The sequence below is a fragment of the Pteropus vampyrus genome, unplaced genomic scaffold (genome assembly GCF_000151845.1).
Source record: "Pteropus vampyrus isolate Shadow unplaced genomic scaffold, Pvam_2.0 Scaffold278, whole genome shotgun sequence".
Classification (NCBI taxonomy): Eukaryota; Metazoa; Chordata; class Mammalia; order Chiroptera; family Pteropodidae; genus Pteropus; species Pteropus vampyrus.
This window is the reverse complement of record NW_011889059.1, coordinates 512,872-522,823: the sequence shown is the minus strand read 5'-3', so window position 1 is coordinate 522,823 and position 9,952 is coordinate 512,872. Positions and strand designations below refer to the sequence as shown.

At 36.3% G+C, this 9,952-nt stretch overlaps 1 protein-coding gene and 1 pseudogene across 1 annotated transcript in view; both read left to right on the top strand.

Annotated features, from left to right (window-relative positions):
* The window catches only part of FAT4 (FAT atypical cadherin 4), a gene marked incomplete at its 3' end in the record, with an annotated part of 162,370 nt that overhangs the window by 29,263 nt on the left and 123,155 nt on the right, over positions 1–9,952 (top strand). The gene's annotated exons all lie outside the window — the stretch shown is intronic.
* LOC111729754 lies at positions 3,935–4,053 on the top strand (annotated as a pseudogene).

Sequence of the window (9,952 nt, the reverse complement as noted above, 5' to 3'; positions counted from 1 at the left end):
CCAGTGCTTAGTGTTGTGGATTCAATCCGGATCCGTGCCCTCGGGAGACAGTCTGATAGGAAGACAAATGTCACATGACCATTATCAGAACACGTAGGCAATCGCCATGATGAGAAAAACTACCTATTGATGATAGTAACTGGTTTCACCCAATCGCGATTGTTTATCCTATTCAAGCATTTCATTTTGTACTCCCTAAGGGGTTATCTGAATATTTTAGTTTATTTGAAGAGAAGTCATTTTCTTGGTCTAAAATTCTGAAAAACATCTGTAAAGCAATACCTGCTTTTATTATCTTCCTATTTTTAGAATGTTTGGTATGAGATATCACTATGTACCTAAGTGGAGTTTGATTTCAAGTATGTCCACCTCGGGCTCGTCCCCGAGGTCCGCCAGTGAACGCGCTCTGAGGCTGCGTCTTGGTCCCACTGTGCGTCCCAGCCTTTCCTGTGTGAACCCAGGTCCTTCTGGGCATCACTGCCTCTGCCTTCAAGAGCCGCCTCTGCCCTGAGACACCTCCACGCTTGTTTGTATTTGACGACAGACTGGTATATCTCGGTCAGGAAATATTATTTATTCATCTGTCTTCAACATTATTTTTATCTATGGTAATACTTATTAAACAATAATAGTGTGGTTACTAAATAATAACTTTTAAACAACAATAGCAGTTACCCCTAAAACAACATAATCTGCTTATTAAGAACAGGTGACTATTCGTGCTTTTTAATTCAAATCTCAAAATAATGCTGTGAAATAGAAGTTGTTATTACCATTTTGCAGATGAGAAAACTCAGGCTTAGCGGGGACAGATTTGCTCCCCTTGGACCAACCAGTTAGCAAAGCACAAGCCCAGGACTGGAGCCCAGGAATTCAGTCCAAAACTCGTCCTGGCCAATAACACATTGGGACTAATGATTCTGATAAAGGTATAAACTGGGAATCTTTAAAAAAGCAATATTTCCACTCTACGTGTTATATTATTTGTATTATTTTATATGTCCGTATAGCACAGGCAGTTTTAAAGATATCACTTTAAGTCCTTTTGGGATGAGTCATAAATTTAAAAAAATATTTGACTGTAAAAACAGGATTTTAGTCAAATGGATCTGGAAAAAAATTTTTTTTAATCTATCACTGACCTATAAAAAAATATGGGTATATATGATACCATCATTTTCCTCAACATATTTTTTTTCAAGGACTTTCATTGTTTCGGTTTGGTAGCTATTCAATTTAAGCAAAATTTAAACTTTTAAAAATATTCAGTTTTCATATGGTGATATATTTTAGTTTGATTAGTTCTCAAAACTTTATGCACAGGAGAATCCCTTGTGTGGATGCTTATTTAAAATGTAGATTATTTTTCAGAGGATTCAAGGGTGGTCCCCAGAACAAGCCCCTCAAGTGATTCTGATGCAAATGGCCCACAGACCTCACTGCAAGGAACCATTCTTCTTTAATAGGCTAGGTTTTATATAAGAGATTAATTACATTTTTGCAAATTTGAGATCTCTTTTTGTGAAGAAGTAGCAGCGCTGGAAATAGTAGTAGAATCAATACACGGAGCCCAAACAGATACCTTTTTACATTTGATAGCTGCTCAGGATACTGTGAGGCCTTGGCAATGGCCGGCAAGCCATGGCGAGTAATCTAGTAACTAGTGGAATAATAAAATGGAAATTGAAATAAACAAAAATGCGCACTGCCCTGTCTACTGATTAAACGTGTGTAAGTGTATTCTACGTAGCCGTATAGCTCTCAGAATCCCCTTTCACAGGGTAACTTTATTTATTTTTACACTTATTGTAAATTTAGGAAAAAAAAATAGATTTATGTTGGGATAAGTCAAACTTTAAGCGATTAAATCTTCTTACGAAAAGCAGTATTTCTGAGAGATACACAGGACAGAAGAACAATATGAAGGAACTGTGTAGCGTTCTTAGTACAAGGAACAGCTCCACGAGTCATTCCTACTGAAAAGGAACTAAAAAAAGCTTCTTCTGCTTAGAATAGAATGTAATTTTTTAAGTACATGAGGTGACCTGAGTCAGTAGGTATATAGGAATTTGTGCTAATATTAGAGGTTTGCATTTAATAGTATATGAAATATTATGGACTTTACTGACTTGAGTTTTCTTATTATAGTTCTATAACCCAAATTACTATTAGTATAGAGTCCCCAAATATTTCTTATTTCCCAAGTCTTCTAAGAAGTGAAATCATGGAAGATATTATAATAACCACTTATAAGGAAATTGATTAATAATGTAAAAAAATGTAGGATCCCTCATATGCTCAACATCATTTTAAATTCTGGCATAATATAATATGCAGAATCTTTAATTCATATATATTCACCCTTACTTAAAAAGCATTTACATTCACAAAGAATATTTTTACCTGCAGCACTCAAGATAGAATCAGTAGCTATAGATGTAACATTCTATATGTAGCAGAGTCAGAGAACACTTCAAAAATTGTAATTTAGCTTAATTGAAACGTGCCTAGCCATCTGGAGTACTCCTGCATAATATAAAGACATTTGGCATTTTAAATAAAGGATTTTGAATTAAACCAGAAACCTTTTGTGTCTTCCAAAGACATTGATTTATTGAGACTATGTGTGGCTTTCCCTCATATACGAAAGATTGATGATTTCCTAAATGTCCTTTAATTCCTTCATTTTATAAAATGAATACATGCAGTTAAGCAAGATGAAATCTTTGAGGTTCTGTGAACAAAGGTGACAGGAAATATTGCCAAGTATGTTTCAAAAATTTCTTCAATTGTTCCAAATTTTAATTTTTCTTCAGTTAAAGATGATCTTGACATTATTGAATGTTGTTGAATGACTAAATGAGTAAATATATGGTTTTCTTAATATTCCACATGAGTTATTTTATGAATCACATTAAAGATACTGTAAAATAATTCTAACTTTTGAGCTATAAACTTCTACAATTTCTGTATGGACTGATGTTGATAACCTTAAAGCCTCAAGCAGATCCGGTCTTACCAATACGAAGTGCTTTACGTTAAGACACTTTTGAGAGTGGTTTTTTTATTCAACACAAATAATTCTACACCTTATAGTTTGAATGATTAAAAGATAGCTTTTACGTTATGAAATAGGACATTTCTATTTTTATTGTAATAGCTCTCGGTATTTTAAGTTTTAAAGATTTTAAAATGTTTATCAAGATTATATCAATTATAAATTTATTACTTATAGTCAAAATAAAAACCAGAGTCACTCCTTCAGTTGCTTGTTTTAACATAAAATGTTCATGTGGAGTAGTCACCAGAGAGATGGACTTTTGTTATTTCTTGTCCAGGACACATGCATATCTGCATAGTTGAATAAATTAGATGGTTTTTATATAGACAGGGTTGGGCAAAAGGGGTTAGCCAACAAAAACAGGAAAAAAAAAATTTTAGGACCACAAGCAAAACCCTGAACACTCACTTAAAAGTGAATGAATTTAATCAATTAGTTCTTCATTGGCTGATCAGAGAGCTCCCTTTCCCTGACTGGCATTTATCTATCGTGACTAGAAAATAAAGCCACATATTAAAAATGCCATGTCATATGTGTATAAAGCCTATTGTATGGCTGGCGTCTACAATAATTAACAGGCGGTTTATCTTGGGAAGAGCATCCATTAAGTTCACCAATAAATATAATTGTAGTGACATTTCGTAGTTACTTGATTTATCATTCTAAGATAAAGTGATATGAGAATTGCTGAAGTTCTTTTTTGATTATATGTTTGCATGAGAAACATTGATTTGGTAGAAATATTAACAGATATAATTATTTTGAAAAAATAAACAGTTAAAATATACTTTTATATTTAATTGGTTCTTATCTACAGTAAATGCCTTGTAAGAGTAGGCTTTCAATCAAAATATTTAGGTAATTTATTAAATAGTTACGTGCCATGCCACCCTGAACGTGCCCGATCTCGTCAGATCTCTGAAGCTAAGCAGGGTCAGGCCTGGTTAGTACTTGGATGAGAGACCACCTAGGAAGACCAGGTGCTGTCGGCATAAAATAATAATAATAACAAATTAAATAAATAGTTACGTGATATATTTTATTTAATTTTATAGTGTGTTTTGGGTTTTAATGTAAACATAACTAAATTAAAAAAACAATTATTTTTAGTATTGAGCATGAAGTATGTTATATATATTTAGGGGGGTACCTTTGTGTAGCACGCACCACTTTTTATTTAATGTACGAAAGGTTTCTCTTAGTTCTTTTTATGCTAAAAACTCAGGTTTTGGCGTTTTTACATTTGAAGGCTCCTCCGCAGTGCTGGGGCCAGGCTTCGCCACCGGTGTGTGCTGCCATCCAGTGCCCATTCCGCCTGGACGTCTGATCAGTTAGGAATTTTCAAGTGACTTATCATTCCATTTGGTTAAAAAAAAAAATGATGGAACTTTCATTTTATTAATATAGTATTAGTAGCAGTTCTCGATTTCATTTATCTCAGACTTTTGAACATATTTTAAAAATCTGAGTTTCAGTATTGACTGTCTACATATGTGAAGAACTTCACTGCTCAAAAAGATAAATTAAAAATAAACGTTTGGCTCTGATCTGCCAAAGAATTTGAGAAGCCACACTACGGGGGGGGGGCGGGGGGTGGACAAATGCAGCAAAAATTGTGTGAAATTATATAAGGTAAATTATATAGTTAGGTAGGTCGATGTGAAAGGGCTGCCTGAAGAGAAGTCTGATCTTGGACTGACATGCGTCGCTAACCATAAACGAGCAGGGAGGAAATTCCGGGCCTTTTCCAAAGGCAGAGTCCACCCAGGACTGTGTCAGCGAAGACAGGGCACAGTCATGGAGGCGGCCACAGGGCCCTGCCGTGTTACCGCAGACGAATGCATACAGGTTTAGTTTGTGACGTGAGTTGAGTTGGCGGGAGTGAGCAGACGTGCGTCTAGAGAGATTTTCTTGATGTGTAAATCCACTTACATTTTAGAGCTGTAGGAACCTCTCTATCAGTCACTACAATGAGAAAGTGCCTGGTGAACCTTGAACAGTGCTGCAGATTTTGCCAGAACAAATCCAAGAAACTTTGCATGTGGGTTTTGAATAAGATTACCTGCTTTATACATTTATTATTTTAATGTATTGTACTCTTGATTCCCCCCTCTCTGTGGTGAATGAATTTCCCTATTATCTTGAAAAATTAGGAACAAATTTATTAGGTCAATGGTTTCATTTGTTGTACTAGATCAAACAGCATGTTGAGCATAGAGAGAGTGGGAGACTTGGTACTGTTTTAATTTATTTTCACTCGTGAGCTTACCAAGGTGTAGGTACTCCGTTAGAGCCCAAGTTTCATTTCCAGAAACTTCTAGAGCTTACCCCAACACCAGCCCCCGGTTTGGGAACCCCTGGTGGCGACTGTGGCTTCCTTATGCTCAAGCCGATGGGCGTTGCTTTACTTTCTTACAAGGAAGAGTCCTTCTCGTTCACTTTCTAGGTCAGGATCAACCCTGGGAAAACAATCCTCAGCTGCCTTCCAGGTAGAGCCCGTTCTCCCCTCCTCCCAAGTTCTTTAGCATTTTGTCCGCGGCACAGACCGAGCATCTCACATTGAATTCCAGCTGTCGTCTCACCTGATGACGACTCCTCTGTGCCTGGCCCATTTCTCACCCACCCCTGTGCCTTCAGTGTGTACGGTGACGCCTGGCACACGGTAGCAATTCATACACGCTGACGATGAATTCACTGAAGCGAATTGCGTAAGCGACGGGCTTAGCTTTTCTGGTGCCGTCGTACCCGTCCTTTCCACATTATGTCCCTCTTTTAGAAGGTACTTTTGAAATTTGGTCATAGTCTGAATTGCTGATAGAAAAAAGATCCCCCTCTATTTAAAGTCCTGTAGTAGTTGACGCTTTCTTTTACAGGTGATCAAGTGTTTGTGAAATTGATGGATGGGGGCGGGGGGTGGGGGAATGTCCAGGTGTCCCAGAGGAAACTAAGTGAAGCAGGTCTCTGCATAGTTATTCGCCGAACGTATCTTTTACGTTGAACAGGAGAACAGTGAAAAAAAAAATCTCGGTAGAAGAAAAATAGTGGGCGGCGTATTTTTGCTGTGGGGACTTGAGATGCCTCTAGTGTCTCCCCGGTTATCTTCGGCTCAAGGCCAGAGAGGAATGGTAAGGCCCTCTTACGAACCATTGTGGGGGAAAAGGAAAAGTGGTGATAATAATACATACTGTTTTTCTTTTAGTAAATTATTGTCCTTTAATTTTTTTCTGGTATTCTGTTAATGTTGTTATAGCCATTGAAACATAGCTAATCTTAAAGATTACCTTAGATGTCAGAAAAAAAGAAAAATAATACGTAATGTATTTTTCTTTTTCCTTCAATTTCCTATTGGTAGCAGAAAGCAGTACTTAAAAATAAATTCTTACTTCTCAAGCCTGTAACTAAAAAAAGATAAAAGAAGAAAGCTTAAAAAAAAAAAAACCCAGTATGGTAACATATACAGATGTTTTTAGAAGTAAAAGTAAATATCAGTTAGACTTCCAGTGGAAAAATAGTTTTCTGGACTTTTAGTAGCACTTAGTGATTTTTCCTTCTGAAGGTTGTTCTGGCATGCATTATTAATGAACTTTAATTCTCATCTGCATGTTGGAATTTCCTTTTAATCAAACTGAGTGCGCTTAAGAGTTTTCGAAGCGTTGTCGTTTATATAACTTACATTATTATGTATAAATGGAGTTACAGATTTGTTCTTACAGTATTGCCAACATCTGTATTTTAAGTAAAGTCTATTCACCTGGTGCTTTAAGTGTTAACCAGGCAGATTTTCCCCGTTGCCCAGGCAGAGAGCACTGTATTCAGTGTCGCAGTTCAGCTGAGCTGTCATTCTCTGTATGAGATTAATCTTTTGGAGAAGGCAATGAAGGTTTTCTATTTAATTTGCTTTCAACCAGACCTTTTTTTTTTTTTTTTTTTACTTTTAAGTAATGCTCTTAGTAGGTCATTAGACTTTGAGAGTTATTCACTTGGTTAGCCCAAACACTAAAACCTTGTGTCTTTTAACTCTGATTAGTGACACTTTAATAAAGTCATTTGAAGTTCAGTGGACTGAATTTTCCAACTTTTCTTATGTTTCCATGGCCACGGGGAAGCAACCTGTACCAAAGCTCCTATACAGTCTTTTAAATGCAAATCTTGGGAACCTGTGTAATTTGGCATATCTGACTTTACCGTCTGCAGAATGTGAAGGATTAAAATAAAAGTGGTAGCAGTGTTTTCCCTCTTTTTTTGTTTATCAAGTTGGCGTACAGCAGGTGTTGAGAAATAGAGAAGTTACTTGACTAAACTTGGGTTTTCGAGGGTGTAAGTTTGTGGGTAAAACTTCTACGGCTCTACTTTTTAACAAGCCAATAGGATAAAACTCCATCTTCTTCCTCATGATTACGTAGTAAAGGTAGTGCAAAACTATTGAAAGAAAATTTTCTTAGCGATATATCCTCGAATTATTCTTTTCCCGAAAAAATAAAGGCAAAGTATGTCCAATTGGCTATAATTAAATCATGCACGCTGAGCTCACTTGGGAGGAATGAATGCGTTTTGTGTTGGATCGAGGACTTGAGCGAACATTTACAACATGTGGGAGTGGAAAGGATGGAAAATTACGGTTGCCTTTTGGTTCACAAGAAGCCAAGGAGGCAAGTCATTGACTCGATTTTCATGGGAAGGCTGACTCCAGCCCGCTCGCATATTCACAGGCCTGACAACTGGGCGCTGAGGGCCCAGTGTGGGAGGGGGCGTGCCCAGCATCCAGTCATGGTTTGTTGGGGATACACAAGGGGGGATGTAAAACAAAGCTGTGAATAGGAACAGTGGTCCTGTGTCTTGAAGCTGACTGACTTCTGTGGTGCTTCGTGAAAGCGTCACCCTTCCCTCTGAATGAAGTCCGTGCCGCTCTCAGAGCAGTGCTTAAGTCATGATTCAGTGACTCTCGTGCGTGGAGGGCCCGACACGCCGAGGAAAATGAGGTGAGAGCGGTGGGCTGCCAACGCCGCAGCAAAGCGGGGGCCGGAGGGGCGGCCTCAGCGCCGGTCCTGGCCTATACGAGACCGTGCATGCCAGGGGGTTCGTTTCACCAGCCGAATGGATTAATAGCCTTGCATATTCTTTTAAATCTTAATATCAATACATTTGGATGTTTGTATTATGTATTTAATTATATAGGAAGATGTGACTCGCCATTTAGTTGTTGACTTAGTGAATTTTAAAAGGCATTTTTTTCTTTTATGTAAACGTAATCGATGGACATTTTCGATGATCTAATTTTATAAAAACTCAATGGAAATGTGGTTATGTAGGCAGGATCTAACACAAACACTACCGGTATGTTCACTGGGGACTTGATAAACGCTAGTGTTTAATGAGGACGAACATCAATAAATAATGACAAGGCGATGGAATTACTGGTGGCTAATGGTGAGTCTAGAGGTTTGTGGCATTTTTAATGAGCGATTATATATCGTGCAGTGATGAAAATGAATATTTTTAATGAAGCAGCCCTCTGAAAACTGATGACCAAAAGTGTTCTTCGAATTGACATCTTGTGAGAATAACTGTTAAGAAATGCTTTATTTTTGGTTCCTGTGGCTTTAATTAATGAACATCAACCATAGATAATATGTTACCAACTATACATATAATATATACTTTATATCACGTGCATATATAAAACATATTATCTCTCTATATGTATTTTAGTCATATGACCTAACTACTTTATATGTAGAGATAGACATATGGATAAAAGGCCAGCCCACCAATGGTACTAATTAAAAGTGATATTAAAAAAAAAAAAGAATATAAAAGAAGAAAGCGTAAAAAAATAGTATGGTAACATTTACAGATGTTTTTAGAAGTAAAAGTAACTATCAGGTGTACTCCCAGTGGAAAAATAGTTTTCTCGAAGTACCTCTCTTTACCAGTCAGCCACTCTTCAGTTTGTTGATATCTAAAGAGATGGCTGCTAACACTTAACCAAAAACATTCATTTTAGAAAAGAGAAATTGATTTGTATGCTTGGAAAAAAATATATGTATATGATATATAACTTGAATATTATATAGAAAATGTTTAACAATATAAGTCATGAAAAAGTGCTAGTAATAAATTGCAACTTGTAAGAATTCTCACTTTGATATATTTTTGTTGCAGTTTGAATCTGTTGTTCATCAGATTAAAATAATAATTGCTTTTACTTTTTGAAGTAGGTATAGCTTATTTAAAATGCTGAGGTGATTTGAATACATACTTCCTAAAATTTTTAAAAGACCCAAACCTTTAGTCATTGAACCTCTGAAATGTATAACTAAAAATTTATTGACTTTTAGATTTAGATATAAAATCAATTTACTTACCCATTTTAGTTAGATTTACTGATTTTTAAGAGTTTGTTAGCATTTCTTTGATGATAATCTTACTGATGTATAACAACCTTTGCATCTACTATTTGGGATTTTTAGAGTTCAGAAGAATTACAACATAACAATGTCAAATGATCTAGAAAGTTCATACATTTTGGAGTCAGTGGGCTCAGGGTTCAAATTTTACATCACTCAGCCTTTGAACTAGCTTTATGACATTGAGAAAATTGCTAAATATTTCTGACCCTCAGTTTTTATAACCATAAAATAATCATATTAATAGCTACCTTATTTAGTCACTGTGTATCCCAATTAGTTAATGTAGCAGGATATCTAATACGGAGTTTCTATATTGTAAGCAACGTGCTTAAGGAAATAATTGTATATCACAGAAATTGGAACAAATGCTTTGATGTTATAAAATGGTCCCCAAAGCACATAACTTCAAAGGCCAGAGAACATCACAACAAAACATCAGAGCACCCACACCTGCAACAGAAATAAGCTCTCTATCTAGGAC